The sequence below is a fragment of the Helicoverpa armigera genome, chromosome 22, assembly GCF_030705265.1.
Source record: "Helicoverpa armigera isolate CAAS_96S chromosome 22, ASM3070526v1, whole genome shotgun sequence".
Classification (NCBI taxonomy): Eukaryota; Metazoa; Arthropoda; class Insecta; order Lepidoptera; family Noctuidae; genus Helicoverpa; species Helicoverpa armigera.
The window spans coordinates 8,211,722-8,233,076 of NC_087141.1; the positions used below are offsets into that span (position 1 = coordinate 8,211,722).

Genomic DNA, 21,355 nt, shown 5'->3' on the forward strand with positions numbered 1-21,355 from the left:
TTCAAAGACATTCAAATTCTACGAGTGTAAATTAGTTTAGTCTGCATAAATTTAATTTGGTTCATGTCGAAATGGCATCGATATTAAGAAGGCTTTTTAGCATTATGTTCCAATTTGCATACAATTTAGGGTTCTAATTTAATTTATAGTTATCTCGTTTAAGTGTATTGTAAGGCCCTTGAGAGCCTGAAAGAAAATTATGGCGATTTTATGAAGCTCCATGGATGTTATTTTAATTTTGATCAATCTGAAATGCCAATTTAAACAGCTGTTATAGCATATGTAGGACAGTCACTACGGTTAGTCAGTCTGTCAATTAGTATATTATTACCAAAGTTTCAAGGAATGATGAATAAAAAAAATGTTTTTTTCTCGTCCTAAAATATACTACACTAGCCGTTTTCCCGAGAGTTCACTCCCGTCACGAGGGAACTACTGTCCGTAGCGAGATAACATAGGTATAGCTCTCCTACTCGGGATGAATGCAGCTTAGATGCATGCAGATTAAAATTAGATCAGTAGTTTTTGAGTTTATCCATTACAAACAAAATCCTCTTTTTAATATTAGTATACATGTAGACTATAAGGAGACCAGAAAAATAAATCATTTTTTATATTCACTAGCGTCTAGACTCCCATCCACAAGAAGCTAGATAAAATGCATTCCTTTTTACTCATCCCAACCGCAGTTCAGAAAACATTTAAGCCCATACCCCACTACTTAAGTGGGTAGTGGGTAGTCATTTTTCAAAGCATCCAGGGGGATGGGATGGGGATGAGATAGGTGACAAATGAAGAAGTATAGACTTAATGCTATGATTAATGATCGCTCGATATTCTCCGTGTGTACGATATAGGTTGTCTTGTAATATGACGGGAAGTTTTTTGGGGTGATGACAAGACTTAATATGATTGGGGGAAGTAATTGGCTCATTGGTTTATTTAATTAGATTGGGAGTAGTTGATTTAACAGAAATCCTATTTCTTAAATTTACTGTGTTCTGATTTTCCGTTGAGGGTCAATTATAGAAAGAAACATTTATTTGCATACGTGGCAGCAGTTTTTACAGAGATTAAAAGTTCTATCTGTATGAGCCAGAATACTGGGCATGTAAATATTGATAAAGTTTTTTCTCACCGGTTTCACCGGTCACAGGTTTTACCTTTAAAATCCTTGTACGTAAATAAATACGACAAAATATTTAAGGCCTTACTACAAAAACTTTAAACCCTGTTTTACACTTGTCTATTTTGGCTGCAAAATGAACCATATGTCAACGTCATAATTTGTCATTTTTTTAGACAAGGCATAAACTGACGTTTAAAAGTTTTTGTGGTAAGACGGATAAAGTTTATATATTATATACCATCATCATCATCATATTGTTATCTAAATAGAATTTTATTTAGATAACTCGTACAGCTTAAAATATCTATCTCCTATTTTCCCCGTAAGCCAAAAAGAAGCTCAAAACCCGTGCCTACAAAGATGTGGACATATCCATAGAAGGTCCCTTTCCTTTAAAATAACGAGGGACATTATTAACAACGTGAAAAGTGAGAGTACTAGCACACTACAAACTTTTAGTCGGCCGACAGTTTTTTCGGGCTCATAAATCAGCATGGAAATTAATGGTACGCACATTGCAAGGATCAGGTATTTGGCCGGTTTCAGACCGACTGCAAACTTTGATTGGAAGCATGCTTAAAAAAAAGAGGATCTTAACTAAAATTAAAGTTTTTGTAATCATCGGCACGAATCTTGAGCGCTGACCTTCACCTGCGCAGAAGTAATTTATTGGGTCCCTTTTTTGGTATGAAGTGAGGCGCGGGGGCGGGCTAAAGCGGTGATTGGCCCGCAGCGCATCGCGTCATAGCCGTCACTCGGGATTGGTTCTCTGCTAATAAATCACTTCTGCGCAGATTAAGGTCAGCGCTCAAGATTCGTGCCGATAACTATACTCAATGTGATACCGACTAAATACTTGATCGTCGTAATGTGTGTACTACCATTTATCTTCATACTAATTTATCAGCCCAAACAAACTATCGGCCGACTAAAAGTTTCCAGTGTGCCCACTCTAAAGAAAACCTCAAAAGTGAGCCGATAAAGTAAATTAGGGCAATTTGTGACACTTTAATTAGTTCGATTTGACTTCGAGGGTTTTTTGCTCGAGTTCCGAAATTGGCGTCTTTTTCCGTATTAAGTGTTTAATTGGAAATACTTTTATTTGAGTTTTGTAGCGAAGAGGAAGTTGGTAAAAATGGGGCAGTAATTTGTCATGTAAAATATCAAATTTTAGTAGCTAAACGTCATTTCAAAGTTTCTTCATTTTTATCCACATTAATTGTTAGAAATGCTTGGATGAAGAGTTGTTTGATTACTTAAATGCACTAATCTCAGGAACTACAGCCATTTTTATTTTCGGTGTTAGAACCATCAAATTACATGTTTATTTATAGATAGATTCTCTTATTCTAGTCTGAAATGCCTTTTTGATCTGAATGACCTTTTTTCAACAATCTTCTGATTTGCTATTTTTATCAAAACAGGCAAAAGTTTTATAACACTTTTTAATCATCATGTTTGGTTTGTATAAAATGTAAAAATGGAAAATATATCTTCAAAACAATTATGTCGAGACAATTTCTATACAGACTAGATAATTCAAAATAATGTACCAGTCCCAGATGGCTCGCCTTTGAGAAATATTAACTTTATTCAAAAATTTAACATTCTATATTTATACAGATCCCGCTTAAACGAGGTCATAATTAATTTAGTTTTATCAGAGTTCGTCCAAAAATACTTGATGATCATAATAAATCAAAAAGTTTCAGTTTATAAACAGATGTTAATCATTTTGGAAACCTACAGAAATTGGAGCTATATAATTTTATTACCTTTATTATTTTAGCTCTCATTTCAGTATATTTAAGCTCTGGGGAAATTCTTATGGAACAAAATATATTTTTTGTGGAAGATAAATTATGAAGGGTTTGTAAATAAGCCTATTTTAATTTTCAGATTTTTATGGACTGTGTTATTTTTTTACCTGTAGATAGAGAGTGACTCATTAATGTTTTATGAAAAATTTGATTAAAAAAGAAGCCTTTTTTGACAAGAGATCCAACTTTCTGTATGTCTTCAAAAGTTGAAACGTCTAGAGCTAAAAGGCAGTTTATCTTACACTACTTTTATCATCTGCCGGGCCTTTTCCCAACTATGTTGGGTTTGGCTTCCAGTCTAACCGGATGCAGCTGAGGGCCAGTGTTTTACAAGGAGTGACTGCCTGTCTGACCACCTCAACCCAGTTACCCGGGCAACCCAAATACCCCTTGGCAAGACCGGTTTTTAGTCTTTCTGGAATTTGACTGTCCGTAACGACTGCCAAAGATGTTCAAATGACAGCCACTGCATTTATTTTAGTATTCACTACTTTATTATACAAACTACAAAGGACCAAACATTCAGTAAAAAGGTTCGTCAATATTTCAGCCCGATCCACGCAGAAACAAAACCAAAAAAATATAAATAATAAAACAACCCATCACCATATATTTGATCCTGAGGTAAACAGATGCACATAATTCACATAAACTTCAAACATTTTCTATACTGATAGACGAAACTGCGGTTTTTTAGGGTTCCGTACCCAAAGGGTAAAACGGGACCCTATTGTTTTCGCTTCTCTGTCCGTCCGTCCCTCTGTCACCAAGCTGTATCTCATGAACCGTAATAGTTAGAGAGCTGAAATTTTCACAGATGATGTATTTTCGTTGCCGCTATGACAGCAAATATTAAAAACTAGAATTAAATTAATATTTTGGGGGGCTCCCATACAACAAACGTGATTTTTTTGTCCATTTTATAAGGAATGGTATGGAACCCTTCGTGCGGGAGTCCGACTCGCTCTTGGCCGGTTTTGTTTGTTTTATAATAAATTCGCTTGCTGAACACGTAGGGGTATAGAACGCGATGTATGTGTTGCGTGAATTGGAACGGTTTGGCGAATTGTGGGTGTGTGCGTGAGATGGATTGTGTACCTGACGGTCTTAGGATTTTGGTTATGTGTGTGAATTTATTTATAAATAAACCGGTCAAGTGCGAGTCGGACTCGCGCACCGAGGGTTCCGTACAAATGCTGTATAGATAAAAAGTGAGTTTCGCGCCAACCGTTCAGTTTAGAATAATCATAGTTATGGTAATTTCGTGAGAGTCAAAATAGTTAATATTTTTTATTTTGTAATATAACTAAAATAGTAGGCCAGTACCTTGTAAAAGTTATTTTATTGAAGTTATTTATATACAACATTTTATAGTCATCATTCAGAAATCTGATTGAAAATAACTAATTATCTTAAAGGTCATGGGCATATCTGACTCGCTTTGTAAAAAGTGGCGGACATGAATCAAAGTAGTTTTAAATCGTGGAGAATGGTATGACGTTTCTTTGAATATAAATACATATTTTATTAAAATTCCATGGAGACGAATGTCCAGGATCGTTTGAAAAATATAAAAGACAAGCAGTTTCAGAGGATTGTACAGGTTGCATTGCTAGTTTTTATTGTTAAAGACTTTTCATAAAGAAGAAAGGTGCCAATCCGGATGACCAGGATCTGATGAGGATCTGGAAACCCTGAGAAATCGAGGGCAACTCTTGAATATTGTAGGCACGCATCGAGTCATAACCAGACATGTGAGTGTATTTTTGAGGGTACTGGTAAACAGTGAAGGTTTGGAGCTGATTTGATTATGGAGACTACAGAGAGTCAAGGGAACTCCCGAACGGTATGTTGCAACTACCACGTGTTTGGGCTTATTTTATTCGTATTGGCGAGAACTTTTCACAAAAGTTAAAAATAAAAACTTTTTACAAAAAAAAAATACAACTTCTAAAAACAACAAGAAAACTGTTTATATGCATCGGCCCAAACACGACGTAACTAAAACATAGCGAGTTCTCTCGACTTTCTCACATCTCCATCATCAGATAAGCTCTAAACCTTCACTGTTTGATAGTATCACCAGACATACATCTAAGAATCAAGTTTTAATCCTATGCATGCCTACAATTTCTGATAGTTGCCCTCGATTTGTCAGGATTTCCATCATCAGATCCTGACCTGATGACAATGGAAATAAACGGCAAGTATACTCTTTCACTACAAATAAATGATTTCTCAAATCCGTCAAACTTGGTCGTTTAAATTCCCCATTTAAATGAGGAAAATATTTGATGTTTATACCTGATTTTCTCTAGATTCCCATGGTTCACATTGATGCGACTAATGCCATAGTAAATCAGAGCCTTTATCATTATACTGTGCTATATTTCGTTCGTATCCGCCGTGTCTATGGTTTTCATACTAAGGTGCCCAATGACCTTTGAATGATTTAAAATTTTAAACAGTTTAGAGGCCATTATATTTAAGAAGTGTTTGATATGAATTTCACTTTTTATTCAAAACTTTAATATCTCTACGCGTTCATGTGAAAAAGGGTAGGTAGTAAGTTTATAATTATTAAAAAAATATTTTATGTCATGTAAGCAAAAATAATATTTTAATATTTTATGTAACTTCAAATTTATCATTTTCGCAATTCTTCCTTTATCTGTACTATATAACGTTGCTTCGTGCCGAATTTCAAGATTCTGAGTTCACGGGAAGTACCTTGTAGGTTTTGATTCCCTAGCGTGTGACGGAAATTCGTCTAAGGTGTCAGTAAAACTGCTGTATCTTTTGATCGCGTTAACTTAGAAGTTTGATTTTTTCATTGCTTAAAGGGGCAATAGACCTAGGTATTTGGTATAAATTTCATTTTGGTACCTTTATTCGTTCGTGAGAAATAAGGTAGTAAGTTTCATTTTATTAAAACATTTTTATTATATTATATAACAAAAAAAATTAGATTTTCGCAATTTTTCCTATATTTGCATTATATAACAATGCTTCATGCCAAATTTCAAAATTCTGAGTTTACGGGAAGTACCCTGTAGGTTTTGATTCCTTTGCGAGTGTCGAGAATTTGTTGAAAATATCGACATAATCGGTTGTATCTTTTGATTGGCTTGGCTTAGAAGCTTGATATTTTCACAGCTTAAAGGGGCAATAGACCCGAGTATTTCATGTGAATTTCAGCTTGATACGTCCACGCGTTCTTAAGATAAAGGGTCTTGACAGACAGACAGACAGACAGACAGACAGACGGACAACAAAGTGATCCTATAAGGGTTCCGTTTTTTCCTTTCGAGGTCCGGAACCCTAAAAAATAAATATTTCGAAGCTATGTGTTATTAAGAACAATGGATCTTTTGTGAAACCCATTTTGTGCCGAGTTATTCAATTAATTTCTAGGTATTTAACAAAGCGTTTTGCTTCCATTCCTCTTGAAAATATGATTAAAATTATGTCTTAGACGTGTGTATCCAATTAGATCAGGCACACTGCAAACTTTTTCAGTCAATAGTTATATCGATCTCATAAATTAATGTGATATAAAGAGTGACCACACATTATAAGACAACGATCCACGATGATAATGTATAAATATAAACATTACTGCTATGTTTACTTAATGAAAAACCTAGTAGCATAAGGCTTGTCAATTAGTAAGTTGCGCAAGACAGGTTAGACCGAGTAGCCTTTGTTAAAATCCTTACTAATAAAAGAAAGGCTATTATTTCTAACAACAGAATACAAATAAAGATATAGGAATGCATGTGAGACTTATAATCTAGCTTTCTGCTGACACAGGACTGGATATGGATATTTCATAGTAATTTGAAACCATCATCATCACTGTTGTTTCGTTAGCTTTATAAGGAGCGACTGCCCTATCTGACCTCCTCAACCCAGTTACTTGGTTAGACTGGTGTCAGACTTACTGGCTTCTGACTACCCGTAAGGACTGCCACGGATATTCAATGACACAATTCGTGCATACAATCAGTAAAAAAAAATCACACCCTGAATTTCTCAGGTATTCTATAAACACATATTGAAGCATGTGTGAATAAACAAATATTCAGATATTTTCCCAAGATTTTCTTTCCACAAATACCTTCTGAGTCCTCACTTTCCTCACCTTGTAAACGAGGGGGCTATGAGTACCACACACACTGCAAACTTTTCGTCGGCCGATAGTTTGTTTGGGCTCATAAATCAGTATGAAGATGAATGGTGGCACATTATAAGAATCAGGTATTTAGCCGGTATCAGACCGACTGAAAACTTTAACCAAAATCGATTATTTTTATTTACCTCAAAATCTGTACATTATATTTTAAAATAATCTAAATCTATATTTACATAAAAAAAGAAAATTTAAAACTAACAAAGGGCGTCGATCCTCATCGCTGTCACCCGGCAGTGTACAAGGCTGGCTGCATTGCCACGTTGAATGGCAATGCTTAAACATAACCAAAATCACTTTTTTTTTTATAAAAACAATTTTGACAACCATCGGGTCAACTGTCGGCCGACTGTTTAGTCTTTAGTCTGCGGGTTTTCTAAATATTGGTGCCGATAGCTTATTTCGACACCGAGTGAGGAAAATGTGGCGTCAATGCGGAGTGCGGAAATTCTTATTGTTATGTATTGAGGCAATTATGGCTGGTTCCTTGTGGTATTAAGTCTATGAGGAAGGGGAAATCGTTTGAAAAATGTGGGTTTTTATGGTGGCAACTAAAATTGTAACACAACACAAAATATTCAGTGCTTGATAAAAAAATAAATGACGAATCGTGTATAATTATTATCTAACAACTGATAATAACTCTTAAAACATAAAAAATCTTCCTTTCTTCCTTTATTTCCTAACAAAAAACTCAGAAGTAGCAAAGGGATTTTCAACATTACCAAGAACAATATTTACGTCGTAACATAAATAGAAAAACTTTTCACGATTTCCATGCAAAACGAAAAAGGTATTTTCTATATAACTTCTCAAAGTATAACTATTAAAACAGCAATTGAAACGAAAAAGGAACTTTGAATTTTACGAATTGATAATTAAGATTCATCTGTACGCAGGTGTAAAACTAGTTAAAACCGGTTAAAACTGGTTTAAACTGGTGAAAACTCGCGAAATCCGGCGCGAACTGGTATTTTAATGGCAGGACGCGAGCGCAAAGCCAATTGTAGGCTGGGAACAATATGTGCGGCTCATTAAATGCCAATATACGCTAACGATATATTGGAGCGATAGCCGCTAGTGTGTAAACAGCCTGCAGTTGAGTTATTTTTAATTGAGTGACGCATAGGTATGCGTGGGGGTAATTAATAAGCGCGAAAAGGGTAGTGTTTTTAAAGTTCCTCATATTTTTAACGATATATAGATAGGTGTAGAAAAATCATTTATTGACACAACACAAGTCTTACCTACATACACATAAATAAAAAACCATAAAGTGCACGATGGTTGTACAAAATACAAATCAATATACTCTATTAGGTGCACCAATCTTACGTTACTATGTTCGTCGTCTTCCAGTCTAATCAGTTGCAGCTGAGTATCAGAATACCATATGGGGCGACTGCTTATCTTACTTCCTCAACCTAGTTACTCGGACAACTCGATACCATTGGCAAGACATGGTCATAGACTTTCAGACTTCTGACTGCCCGTAACAAAAAGTTACAAAATTATGTAAAATTGTGACTGTCCTTCCTTACTAACCGTAACAAAAAGATGCAAAAAATTCTGGTACCTAAATTGCTATTTGGGAATCATGTAAATTAAATAACGGTTAGCGTAGAATTTCTAAGATTTCCTTCAAGACCCTACACCGTTATATTTAGAAAAACACAACGAAAATATTTCTATATTAAAATTCGAAAATTTGCAAATCTCGCAAACAAACCCAAACACTCCAAATTCAAAAAAACTTTCCACAAAGACCTCCATCAAAATTATATGAAATTATACGAACTCACATTATAACCGTGAGTTCTTATAAAACGACTCGCTAATGAAGCTTGTAGGTGGATTGGAATAATTAGCATAAAATTAGATGACGTAACCGAGTAAGCAAAGATGAGCAGAGATGCCATAATGCAGGTAGGTCAGGCGCCTTCTTCTAGGTCGAATAAGTACAGGGGCCTGACCAAAAAAATCAGTTGCGAGTGAACTAACGGTGCGGAAAATTTGGGTTATTTATCAACGATTTTTGGTATTACAAAAAATGATCGGATCCAAAAAAGTACACCCGCATTGTGGTGCGCTACTTTCATCTCCCGAGCCTTTTCCCAACTGTGGTGGTGAGTCCTCCTCAACCTGGTTACCCGGGCAACCCCTTGGTTAGACTGGTGTCAGACTTACTGGCTTCTGACTACTGGTTGTTCAATGACAGCCGGGACCTACAGTTTGACGTGTCACCCGAAACGCGTGCGCTACTTTCTCAGGAGATTTTCCGTTATGGCACCTCCGCTAGTCATTTTATTCTCTTTGGATAACGTGTAACACTGCAGGCGTTTGATAAATGGCGAGCGACGCCTGGGGGCGCGGTGATATTAATTCACCTTTGTTTGGGCCACTTGGGTTTGCTTTAATTAATTTAGTTACCTATGTAATTTTGAGGTGCATTTTCATTATGAATTTTAGGTAATTTATAGCGAGGTTATGCAGTAATGAAGTGAATAGGGGTAGTATGGCCATATAATCCATCTTGTAGTTTCAACAACCTATTGAAAAGTCATCAGTCTTTTAATCGTCTTACTGCTAGGTACAGGGTTCGTCTCACACAGAGAAAGTTTAAGTGTTAATCACCACATTTGTTCAATGCAGGATGGTGATCTCAGACTTTTCTTTTCATTTCAGGTTTCCTCGAGATGTTTTCGTTTACCGTTAATAACTTACTGGTTCCTAGAGGTACAAATTATAACTTAGAAAATTTACATTTTTACTTGACCTGAAATCGAATCTGCACACTCATACCTACTTGAGAAACTGCTGCTTTAACCTCTAAGCCTATCGTAACAATTTAGTAAAAAAAATGATCGCCCAAATAAATAACACATTACACCCTAGATTCTATTACACCAACAAATGATACAAATACAATTCCTAAATAGAATTTCAGTACAAGAAATCTCGTCAGTACAACATTTCAGACCTAAGTTGGTACAAAAGGGCCCAAATGTCTGCAAATGGTTCCCTATTGTTGAGAAAAGATGATAACTCATTATCACAGCAAATGTAAGATATTTGTCACTACACGGGATTATGTGCTGAAATTAATTTACGCTTTGTTTTCAGTGTTTTGTTGGTTAAAGGGTTTTAGAAAATTATTGTTTTCGTGTACGTTGATAATTTACTACTGAAATGTATTTAAATTATGAAAAAAAGTAGACAGACAAATCTAAAGTTCCTAGTTTTCTGATATTAAATGAAAACCAAAATATTTGGTACTAGTTTATTCCCCGCTGTTTCTACTACACATACAAAAAATATAGCCTATTATGTTACTCGAGAATAGTGTAAGCTGTTAATCAATTAAGCAGTTAAGTAGTTTCGAAGTCTTTAGCGTACTAACAAACAAACTCATCCTTAGTGTAGATGACTTCTACAATTATTTTAGATATCTATTGCAGTACACAAAACTGTATGTACCTACATATAATTACGCTTTAAATCAGAACCAATTTAAACAGTGAATATGTATTATTTTAATTGTGCTTTTAGTATTAAACACATACATACTATAAAATATATTTTGCTCCACTTTATTAGGCCATTGCTAACAAAACAAAAAAAAAAACAAAATAACACTATTCCAATTCAAAACATTTGTACACAGAAACATAAACGATTTATTTACGAACCATATTGGTAGCATTTACCGCATATTACTATATACGGGTACTATAGTAAATAATCTAATAAGCTCAGACCCTTCTCAAGATTTCGACACGAGAAAAATAGAAAATAGGACTCAAGTATATACAGATCTAAGATATTTTCTTGACAAAAATATTGATAGCTTAAGTTAGCTTTTTGCTGCTCGAATTGACAGATACACCCTTCGACGTTTGACTTTAAGTTAATAATGATAACATAGAATAAAAGCGTTTGCTACATAATAATTTCTGATATCTTACAAAATTTTTATCGAAATCTAGATGCAAACTTGAATTGACGACGGCGTCCAGCTCTTCAGAAGAAGAAATACAAAAAACCTATCTGTAATTTATAAAAAAAAAAACTTCAAAAGATACATAAAACATTAACGTTATATCTAGTACCCTTAAAAAGAAAATTGTAATGCAAAAAAATTAACATAATTGAAATTTTCAAAGCTACTTTATTAAAAATAAATCTAACTACTGACTAATCCCCAACTAATCACCTAAACACAGTACTCGAAATTGTCCGAACAAAGCAGTACCAATCTCCGATCTCCCATTCACAGACTATCGTACAAAATGGCGGAAACTAGGAAACCCAGTCATTGTATTGCACCCAAATATATACGAAATGATTGATGGATTACCAAATGGACTGCGGTTAATTAACTGTAATTCGTTAAAATGACCGCTTTATGTGAAAATATTGGTTATCTGTCGTAGTAAGTATCATGCACGGGGGAAGGAAATATAGCAGAGATGCCATAAGGAACGTAGGTCATGTGCCTTCTTGTAGGTCAAGCAACTTAGGCGTGATCAGTTACTAGGACTCACGAAGCGTTTGGGTTCCTTTTCAAACCAATCTTTCAAATATTGTTCTTGATTGATTGGTGATTTAATTTGAAAATAACGAGCAAGTTCTAATGAGGGCGTGTAAGGGTGGAGCTAGTAACGTTCCGGGTTCGGGGTTCGGGGGACGACCCCGAACCCCCGCATATTGGCGAGCTACTTTCTTAGGAGATTTTGCGTTATGACATCTCCGCCAGTCATTTTGTTCTCCATGGTAGAATGTGAGTGGTAGAATGTGTTATGAAAGATGGTGGATGGGAGAATTTTATGGAAGTAGACATAATGATTTGTTGTGATAATAATATGACAGATTATTGTGTTTGCTTTTTATGAGCTTCGTATAAGAATATGAAAGGGAACGAATCTATTGACATATACAGTCAAATGGGGAATAATTCTTTTACTAGCAACAGGATCAAAATATGCTTGTGTTATAGTATATTGAGTAGATGTTTTATTTTTTAACTGAATTTGGAATGTGATAAAAGGTTTTTTATTGGTTTATTCGCTTAATTTTTACGCCTAAATATTATAATCGTTTATATATTATATAGGCTACATTTTATCTAGGTTTGTGTCGGATTCAGGATGTGGATTTAATAAAAATACCAAAAAAAAAAGAGAGTCTTCCGTGATTTGTGAAGACAGACGGACAAAAATAAGCAATAATCTCAATCAATTATATTCCTCGACTAAAATACAAACCACACAAACGATCCATACATACAACATTATAAGAACGCAACTTCTCATAATGATTAAATTAAGACGTAGTACACATAATGCAGGAACACTGAAACTCGTAAACAACTTAGGGGACGTCGTAAAAGCTGGTCTTTATAGCTATCAAGCAAACGGTTATACCTTGATATAGCTGAAGTGTGCTAAATTGTGTGTACACCGCTTAAGACATCGTAGAGACCAAGTTGCTAAAGTGTTTGCTTGCTTAGGATTTTTTTAGATGAGTATATTATTAACAAACATGTTTAAGAAACATGATTTGTTAAATATATTCATCTTTATTTTCAGAATAAAAAAAATAGTTTTAAAAACTAGATTACACGCTTCTCATGTATTGTCATCAGAACTCAGAGTGTATGCAAAGTTTCATCCTAATCGAAGACCGGGAAGTGGGTCAAATTGAGATTAAAAGATTTTCTTACATACATACATACAAGCTGTTGATTTGCATCCGTGCCATAGTCAAGGAGGTTAAAATTAAATACGTAAATAATCGATTTGAATTACGGTAGGTGGGAAAAAGCTAATATGCGCTGCTTTTTTTGATGTTGTAATTTCATGGTATTTCAGAATTTAGCCCACGGTTAAACACAAATCATAACAGAATTCCCCCGCGGCCACAGTGTGTGCGTGATGGCAGCTATGTGTGCGTAGACAGAGAAAACTAATGTCTACGTGTGTGCGTGAGTGTCGATGTGTGAGTGTCTTATCTACGACATGACAGCGCGAGCGCGCGAGCGAGCGAGACCGAGTGATACGCGATAGCAATCATTTTACCTAAAGTTTCGAAAATCACCTTCATTATTGTCATTAACTTCGTTTTACTTTACTTACTAATTTTTGAGCATAAATTTAACACAGATATCTTATTAACTACAGTAATAAGCAATACTAGTGCGCGAAAGAAAGTTCACTAACATGTTAACAGCTGATTGATAAAATGTTCGTTTTGCTTTATCTTTCAGCATAAAGTTTTCGCAGTGATTTAGTTTTTATTTTTGAATTAAATTGGTTAATAATTAGAAATTTTGCTTCCTTCTTAACGGTCTTAGGACCTTGGAACACGGAAATCTTATTAATGACGTGATACTAGTGCGCTAAAGGAAAGTTCACTGACCTGTTAACAGCTGATTGATAACATTTTCGGTTTGCTTTAACATTCAGCGTAAAGATTTCGTAGTAATTTTGTTTTTACTTTTCGATTAAATTGGTGAAAGATGTGTTAGTTAAGTGTAGGCACGAGGTGATTCTTTCGGCTCGTAGGTATTATTGGCGTGGTTAAGAAATCTACTTATTTACACTAATAAAATTGATTAAGCTGACTACGTATTTACAAAATGTACAAATAAATAAATTACCTAGTTTAGTTACCCGGAGGTACTGTTCAAAGCTGTCACCTTCACACTCTTGGCACAATCGAGCACGACGAAGTAGCTGGTTGTCCTTCAGCTAACATAACACTATCACATTCGTTTTTAATGTGTCGAAAGCACTAAGTTAACGGTCCTAGCACATAAGTCTGTCACATGACCAGCATGACCCTCCGTGATGAGGGTTCCCGGTCGGTAAACATTTCCCGGAACATAGGTATGTACGGCTGTCATTGCACATCCTTGGCAGTCGTAACGGGTAGTCAGAAGCCAGTAAGTCTGACACCAGTCTAACCAAGGGGTATCGGGTTGCCCGGGTAACTGGGATGAGGAGGTCAGATAGGCAGTCGCTTCTTGTAAAGCACTGGTACTCAGCTGAATCCGGTTAGACTGGAAGCCGACCCCAACATGATTGGGAAAAGGCTCGGAGGATGGATGGCTGTTAGTACACTGTTGTCACTGATGGCATACAGGCGGACCATCGCCACCAACTCGTGTTCGTGTAGTTTTCCGTCATCTCGCACTTTGTACCTACACGTCGCGGAATTCAAAGCGCACGTACGCAGCAGCGGCGGCGACATCAAACACACTGCTTGCCGTCGGCGCTTGTTTGTTCCGGCTTCAAGGGCACGCGGGGAGCGGCGAGGCGAGTGTGTGGGAGTACTCGCACTGTGATTGGGTGAATTTGGGTAGGCTGGATGATCTACGATTTTTATTGAACGATCGTTGCGTATGCTTTGTGCATGTATCGTTTGCGTTTGTGTGAGTGCGCAGCGCGGTAGTAAGGCTAGTAACACACGCGCCGAATTAAAGTACGGCTGGGTTACACTGACGGATATACGTAAATAAGAAAAAAACATGAAAAAATTACCTACCCATTTTTTCGTTGATTTGGGTCGAGAATCATTAGCATATTTACGTCCTTGACTATGGCACGGATGCAAATCAACAGCTTGTAGTTACAAGTGAAGCTAATATTTATGCGTGTTAGAAAAAACTTTCATTATCTACCTAGTCTTCTCCCAAACTATACTGGCAATTTTTGTATTCCACCATAATTATTAACGTGCTTTTAGTAATAACTCGTCATGTATAACTGGTCACCCATCCACGGATCGAACGTGCCAAGGGTTACTTAACCACAGGTGTTGTTTTTACTTAGTCGATAGCTTTCTTCTATTTTTATTATTTCTGAATAATTAAAAAATTGAAAAAACTACTTTCTTACAAGTCCAAGATGAAATATCATTAGATACGGTTCAACATTTCACCCGTTTCCACTGGACCTACAAAATATCAAAGCCTTTTATTTACTACATAAATATTTACACTACAATAACAGAATTTCTACATATAACCTTTTATACACGTCATATGTATAACCGGTTATGTGTTCAAATGTACTTAAACACACTGCAGACCAAACAGTCGACTGACAGTTGCCCGATGGCAGTTTTTTTTAAAGAAAATCGTGAATTCGAAATATTTTAGTCGGCTTGATACCGGGTAAATACCTGATCGTTGTAATTCTGCCATTGAACATCCTAGACACTCGTTACAGGTAGTCAAAAGCCAGCAAGTCTAACACCAGTCTAACCAAGGGGTATCGGGTTGCCCGGGTAACTGGGTTGAGGAGGTTAGATAGGCAGTCGCTCCTTGTAAAACACTGGTACCCAGCTGAATCCGGTTAGACTGGAAGCCGACCTGAACATAGTTCGGAAAAGGCTCGGAGGATGGATGATGATGACCTGATCGTTGTTATGTGCGTCGAACCATTCATCTTCATAATGATACTTAGTACTCAATTCTTTATTAACATATCTTATACAGATGGTATATTTTACAGCCTAGAAACAATTTGGACCTATACGGCACAGTTTAAAAAGATTTATGCGCCCAAACAAACTATCGGCCGACTAAAAGTTTGTAGTGTGAAAGTATGCTTACATTACTCCCACACGAAAAGTCTATCAAAAGGGAAATTTTCTCAGAAAGTTTGTCACGCGTAGAAAATTTGCGGATTCCCACAGTGTTGCGGTCAAAGTGCCAAAACTTGTGAACAGTTGGGAATTTTCCACTTTTACTAACTTCAAAAGATGTAACGTTTGCTAAGTTTTGCTACCAGGAATTATGGAGAACGGTTCAACTAAAATTAATATTCAAAAGATATTTTAGTGTCTACCTGGAACTTTGAGCTTGATTTTTCTTGATCATTTTGTTATAAGAAAGTAAAAAATCATCTTTGTCGTAAGGTACCTATTTATTTGGCTAGATAAAAATGTAAGAAAATTCAAATAGAAATAATATGAAATAGGTATACATGATTGTAGATTTTTCTCTGAATTAAAACAAGTTGTCGAATATCGCATGACTTTCCCGGTGATTGTTAAAGGTAGGATGCAGATAAGTCGACCCACCCAAAACAAAAATGTGAAAGACTGCCAAGTTCGATAATATGGGAATGCTTCGCCTATAAAAGAAGTGAGATCTGAATAAGTACCAAGTTCCATACACATACCTCAGTTAAAAATAGTTACTTTTTAATGATGTTACTTGGCAAGTTTTCATACACCTTGTTATAAACCTACTAAACGCAATGAATCAAGTATTTAATTTTCTATTAAAACTTGCCAAGTAATCATCATTAAAAAGTAACTATTTTTAACTGAGGTATGTGTATGGAACTTGGTACTTATTCAGATCTCACTTCTTTTATAGGCGAAGCATTCCCATATTATCGAACTTGGCAGTCTTTCACATTTTTGTTTTGGGTGGGATTTCATTTATTTTTGTAAGGCTGTTTATTTTATTTTTTTCTTATGATTAAGTTAGTTAAGTAAATATCTCATTTATACTATCTTTCAGATTTTTAAATATGCACTATGCTTCTTACAAAGAAATGAACTAGATTAACTAAATGGACTAGATTTACCAACTGACTGACATGACATGTTATCATATATTATGTTCGTGGATCAAAGTTACACATTCGTTATTTTCGAAAGTGACTCACACTTGGCCGTTTTCAGATTTTTACTTTGACTAAATACAAACCTTTGTAACGAATTTCAGATCGGTACGAAAATTCGAAGATATATTATATAAATATAGATAAATTTAGTTCGTTTTAGTTCCTTAGGGGTATAAATTTACACTGGGTATTTTACACCTTCATTATTTTGAAACCGACTCACACTTGGCCATTTTCAGATTTTTACTTTACTTTGACTAAATACAAACCTTTGTAACGAATTTCAGATCGGTACGACCATTCGAAGATATAGATAAATTTAGTTCGTTTTAGTTCCTTAGGGGTATAAATACATTCATTATTTTGAAACCGACTCACACTTGGCCATTTTCAGATTTTTCCCTTTACCTTGACATAAAGACCTACCTCCATGCCAAATTTCAAGTCAATACGACCATTGGAAGTGGTCTAGGTTTTTGATGAGTGAGTCAGTGAATCAGTGAATAAGTGAATCAGTCAGTGAGTGTATAGTAAAAATAGCGATTTTCTGACGTCAATATCTCAAGACCTACAATAGGTATATTAATGAAATTTTGTATTTTAGATAAGTGAGGGGGTCTCAACAGATACTAGAAATTTGATATGCGTAAATAAAATAGATTTTGAGTTACAGGGGGGTCGAATTTGGCCCGAAATGGTTCGTGTAATATAACCCACGGCCGGTGTGTCGCCTTTTTTGCTCGAACTTGGCGGACACACTGCCGTGTGTCTAGATTATTGTGACGCATTTGACGTAAAACCATTTAGCTTTACAACATCAGAACATATTGTAAACTACTTCCCACGCTTTCAAGTCAAACCACAAAAACCTTATCTAACAGCAAAAAAAAAACAGAAAAATAACCAACAAAGTCTTTTACATCACCTCAGAAATTTCCCCGAAGAATAATTTTTAATCGTCGCTGTTTATTCCCGCTCATGCAACCAACAAAGTACTAGAGAAAATTCATTTTTCTCAAAGGTATCTATCTATATATCTATAAGTTTAGTGGTAATAAAACTTCACGACGCTGGGTAAAAGGAATTTATAGTACATCGTTTGTTTTGCAGGTGGGAAATAAATCATTGTATGGAAAGGAAGCGGTTGGGATAAATAGCTTAGAATTTTTACTGATAATAGTTCGTGCAGTTGGGTAAATAGGTAATGTTTGGAATGCTTATCGTATCAAGCTAATTTATGTTGTTACCCTTTCATACAAAAACTACTGAAGCCTATAGCCTAGGCTACTTTTTATCCCGGTACGGGAAGTAGTTCCCACGGGATGCGGTTGAAACCGCTGGCAGAAGCTAGTCTACTATATACAGAAACGTTTAAATACATAAACAAAGTAACCAGTAGCCTTCCTCGATTTCAACTGAAAGAATTTCGCAAGTCGTACCATTAGTTTTTGAGTTTTATAAAATTAATTTTACCTATAGTTTTTAGTTTAAAAGTAAATTGAAACCTGTAGAATTCACAATCGTTTTGTATTATCACGGTAGCAAAAAATACACCCTAGTAAAACTGCAGTAAACAGATAGTCTTACAGAGTAAAACAGTAGATATCATCTTCATCCTCCGAGTCTTTTTCCCAATCATGTTGGGGTCGGCTTCCAGTCTAACTGGATTCAGCTGAGTACCAGAGCTTCATAAGAGTAAAACAGTAGATAGAACATGGTATATTAGGTATAAGGCTGTAACCAGGATTATTTTGTTATCTACTAGTGCAGCGCTATAATCTGTGACCTCACAAGTTAGCACACAAGTCACAAGTAACATAATATGGGTACCTATATCTTGACGGAAGTTCAGTGTATATTAATGTATTTAATAGACACTCCTATCCTAAACGAATTTTGTCGAAATTGAGAATAGCATCTTAGAAAATTTTATATTCGAATGCCATAAACAGCTCCTTCTATGCAGATGAAACGGGTATGCTGGCATATAAATAAGATTTTTTTTTATTCTTATATATGTATCCACCCCCAAGTACATATGTATTTCAACAGAAGTAATTCACCACTTCGAACTTAATTTTCCTCATAAAAAACCAGCGAAGCAATAATGAGTTCAGTATTCAAATGAATCCTTCCTCTTCCATTATTTATCTTCTTTTCCAACTAAAATAAAACCTCACTGGACTGCATAAAATGTAACAAATAACTAGGGATTTAATTAACTAATGTGATTCCGCTGTGGTCTGGTTGAAGCGTGGTGTTACTGATAGCGATGCACTTTTTTATTTTGCGAAATCATCAGTGAATCCAGTCCAGACCCAGCCCGGGAGTGTCAGGGAGTGCCCGGGAGTTTTACTGATTAAAACCCATTTTTGTTATTTCTACTTTTTTTTTGTACCAAGGCCGCATTAAATCTTTAGAGGCAGCTATACGATGGCTAATTCCTTGTTCTTTCTTCTATTCCTTGTGCATCAATATTATGAACTTTCTTGAAGTGTCTTTAATTTTTAAGCCACAAAGTGGCATAAGTATATACGATAAAGAAAGTAAGGCTCGTGGCTAAGTTACTGCCTCACGAATTGGTCGATTATTATATAAACACTTGATATTCCGTGGGTCTCAGTTTTTTGGAAAGCACGTTAACTGGATGGGTTCGAGCGTTTTTTACGAACCACACACGTTTGTGCCTAGCTCACTTGGTTCACCAGCTTATGCATAAAAGCGCAATTAATTATTATTATCTCATTTACAATACAAACACCATCGTTTCTTGACCGCTTGCACTGAACCCCCGCCTCACAGCGGGTAATATTTAAACTGTCTTCCACAATATATCACTTAAACGAATATGCAGAGTTGAATGCTACATGAAAAGTTTGCGTTTATGCCCGTCTGTTTATTGAGCGATGTTAACATCGCTTTGCTTTTGAAATGATTTTTTGTGTTTCATGTGCTTTGATTATGCAAGTAAAACTGCAAAATATATTTAGTAATTTTGCAATTTATTGAATACTTGATTGGGCTCATAAATTAGTATGGAGATGAATGGTGGTAGTGCACATTAAAACTATTAAGCATCCCGGAGGGATCAGAACGACTAAAAATTTGATTGGATCCACAAATGACTTTGAAATAAACTAATAGCCACTTTAGTCTGTATTATGCAGGGTCTTATAGTTTAAATAGTTTTCTTTACCTAAAAATGCCTGAAAAATACATTATTTTTCAAACTAAGGTAAAAGAACCGAGGTAAATGTTTTTGACATTAAACAACAGCAAAAATAACACCAAAAAACCAAGCACATAAATTCACAACCTTTCCTAAATAAAGTCTAAAAATATTAAAAGGAAAAGATAAATAAGAAACAAAGATAAAGAACAGATAACAAAAGGTTTGTTTAGTATTTTTTCCTTTGAGTGAGTCTTTACGAAATCATTTATAATTCAAAGATATGATTTATGGCCGTCAGACTTACTGCGATGGCAGATGCTAGGAATAAAATATGGAGTTCTGGAATTAGATTGCTAGATAGCTTTATTTATAAAAGTAATAGGTTAAGATAGAACGTAATATCGGTGTATAAAATAACTTTGTCGTAGCTGATTAATTATAGACCTCATTAGGTTACACTCTGTAATTTTGGGAGATGGAGCAGTGACGCAAAGATTTTGCGGGCAGTTACAATGTTTTACAAACGTAGGTATATAATGTAGAATTTGTTTTGACAACCTTCAAAAAATAATTACGAAAATTCAAAATTGAGAAGTTATTTCCTTATTATAAACCATCATCTTCAAGCTTTGAAAAAACGAAGAACTTCTTGACTTAAGAAGCTAGTGCAAGTGCTAATGTAGCCAACATCCTGAAACGAAACATACAAACAAACAAAACCTGAATAAACTCCGTCCCGATATAAATCATTGTATTTATTCCGCATTTTATCGTAAAAATAAACATTTGCAATCAAAACAAAGGAAAAATCATAAAAAAGCTGTTTGTGGCAAACGTTATTAAATTAAGACGGGAATAAAGCGTTGCCATACAAAAAAATATAAAAATGGGAACGCAGGAAATCCGTTGGACGAGATTAAAATACTGTATTTGTGGTGTTTGAGTGATTAAATTGTAAAATATGGGAGCAGCACTCATTTATTTATTTAAACTTTATGCAATAAAAAATATGTACAAAAGCCGGACTGACTGCCATAGGCATTCTTTCCAGACAATCTTTAGGTAGTGATTATACAATATAATAAATGAGAAATAATGTTTGTTTGAATGGACCAATATGTGTACCAGTCAAAGCTGTGTACCAGTGTTTTACATGGAGCGACTACCTGCCTATGTGACCTCCTCCTCCCAGTTACCTGGGCATCCCGATATCCCGTGATTAGGCTGGTTCTATGACTAAGTTTACTAAAGATTTTCAAATGACAGCCGGGACCCACCACATTAACGTGCTTTCCGTATCAGAGAGACGCTAACTTTTAAATAAAATTTATTATGTAGTGAAGAAAAAGAACAAAAATGAAACCCCGAAAATTTTCTGCCACCCAGCATAAAGTTCACCCA

The 21,355-nt window shown here is 35.4% G+C and overlaps 1 protein-coding gene across 4 annotated transcripts in view; it reads right to left on the bottom strand.

The window, feature by feature from the left end:
- The window catches only part of LOC110382306 (uncoordinated protein 58), a 367,231-nt gene that overhangs the window by 2,956 nt on the left and 342,920 nt on the right, over window positions 1–21,355 (bottom strand). The gene's annotated exons all lie outside the window — the stretch shown is intronic.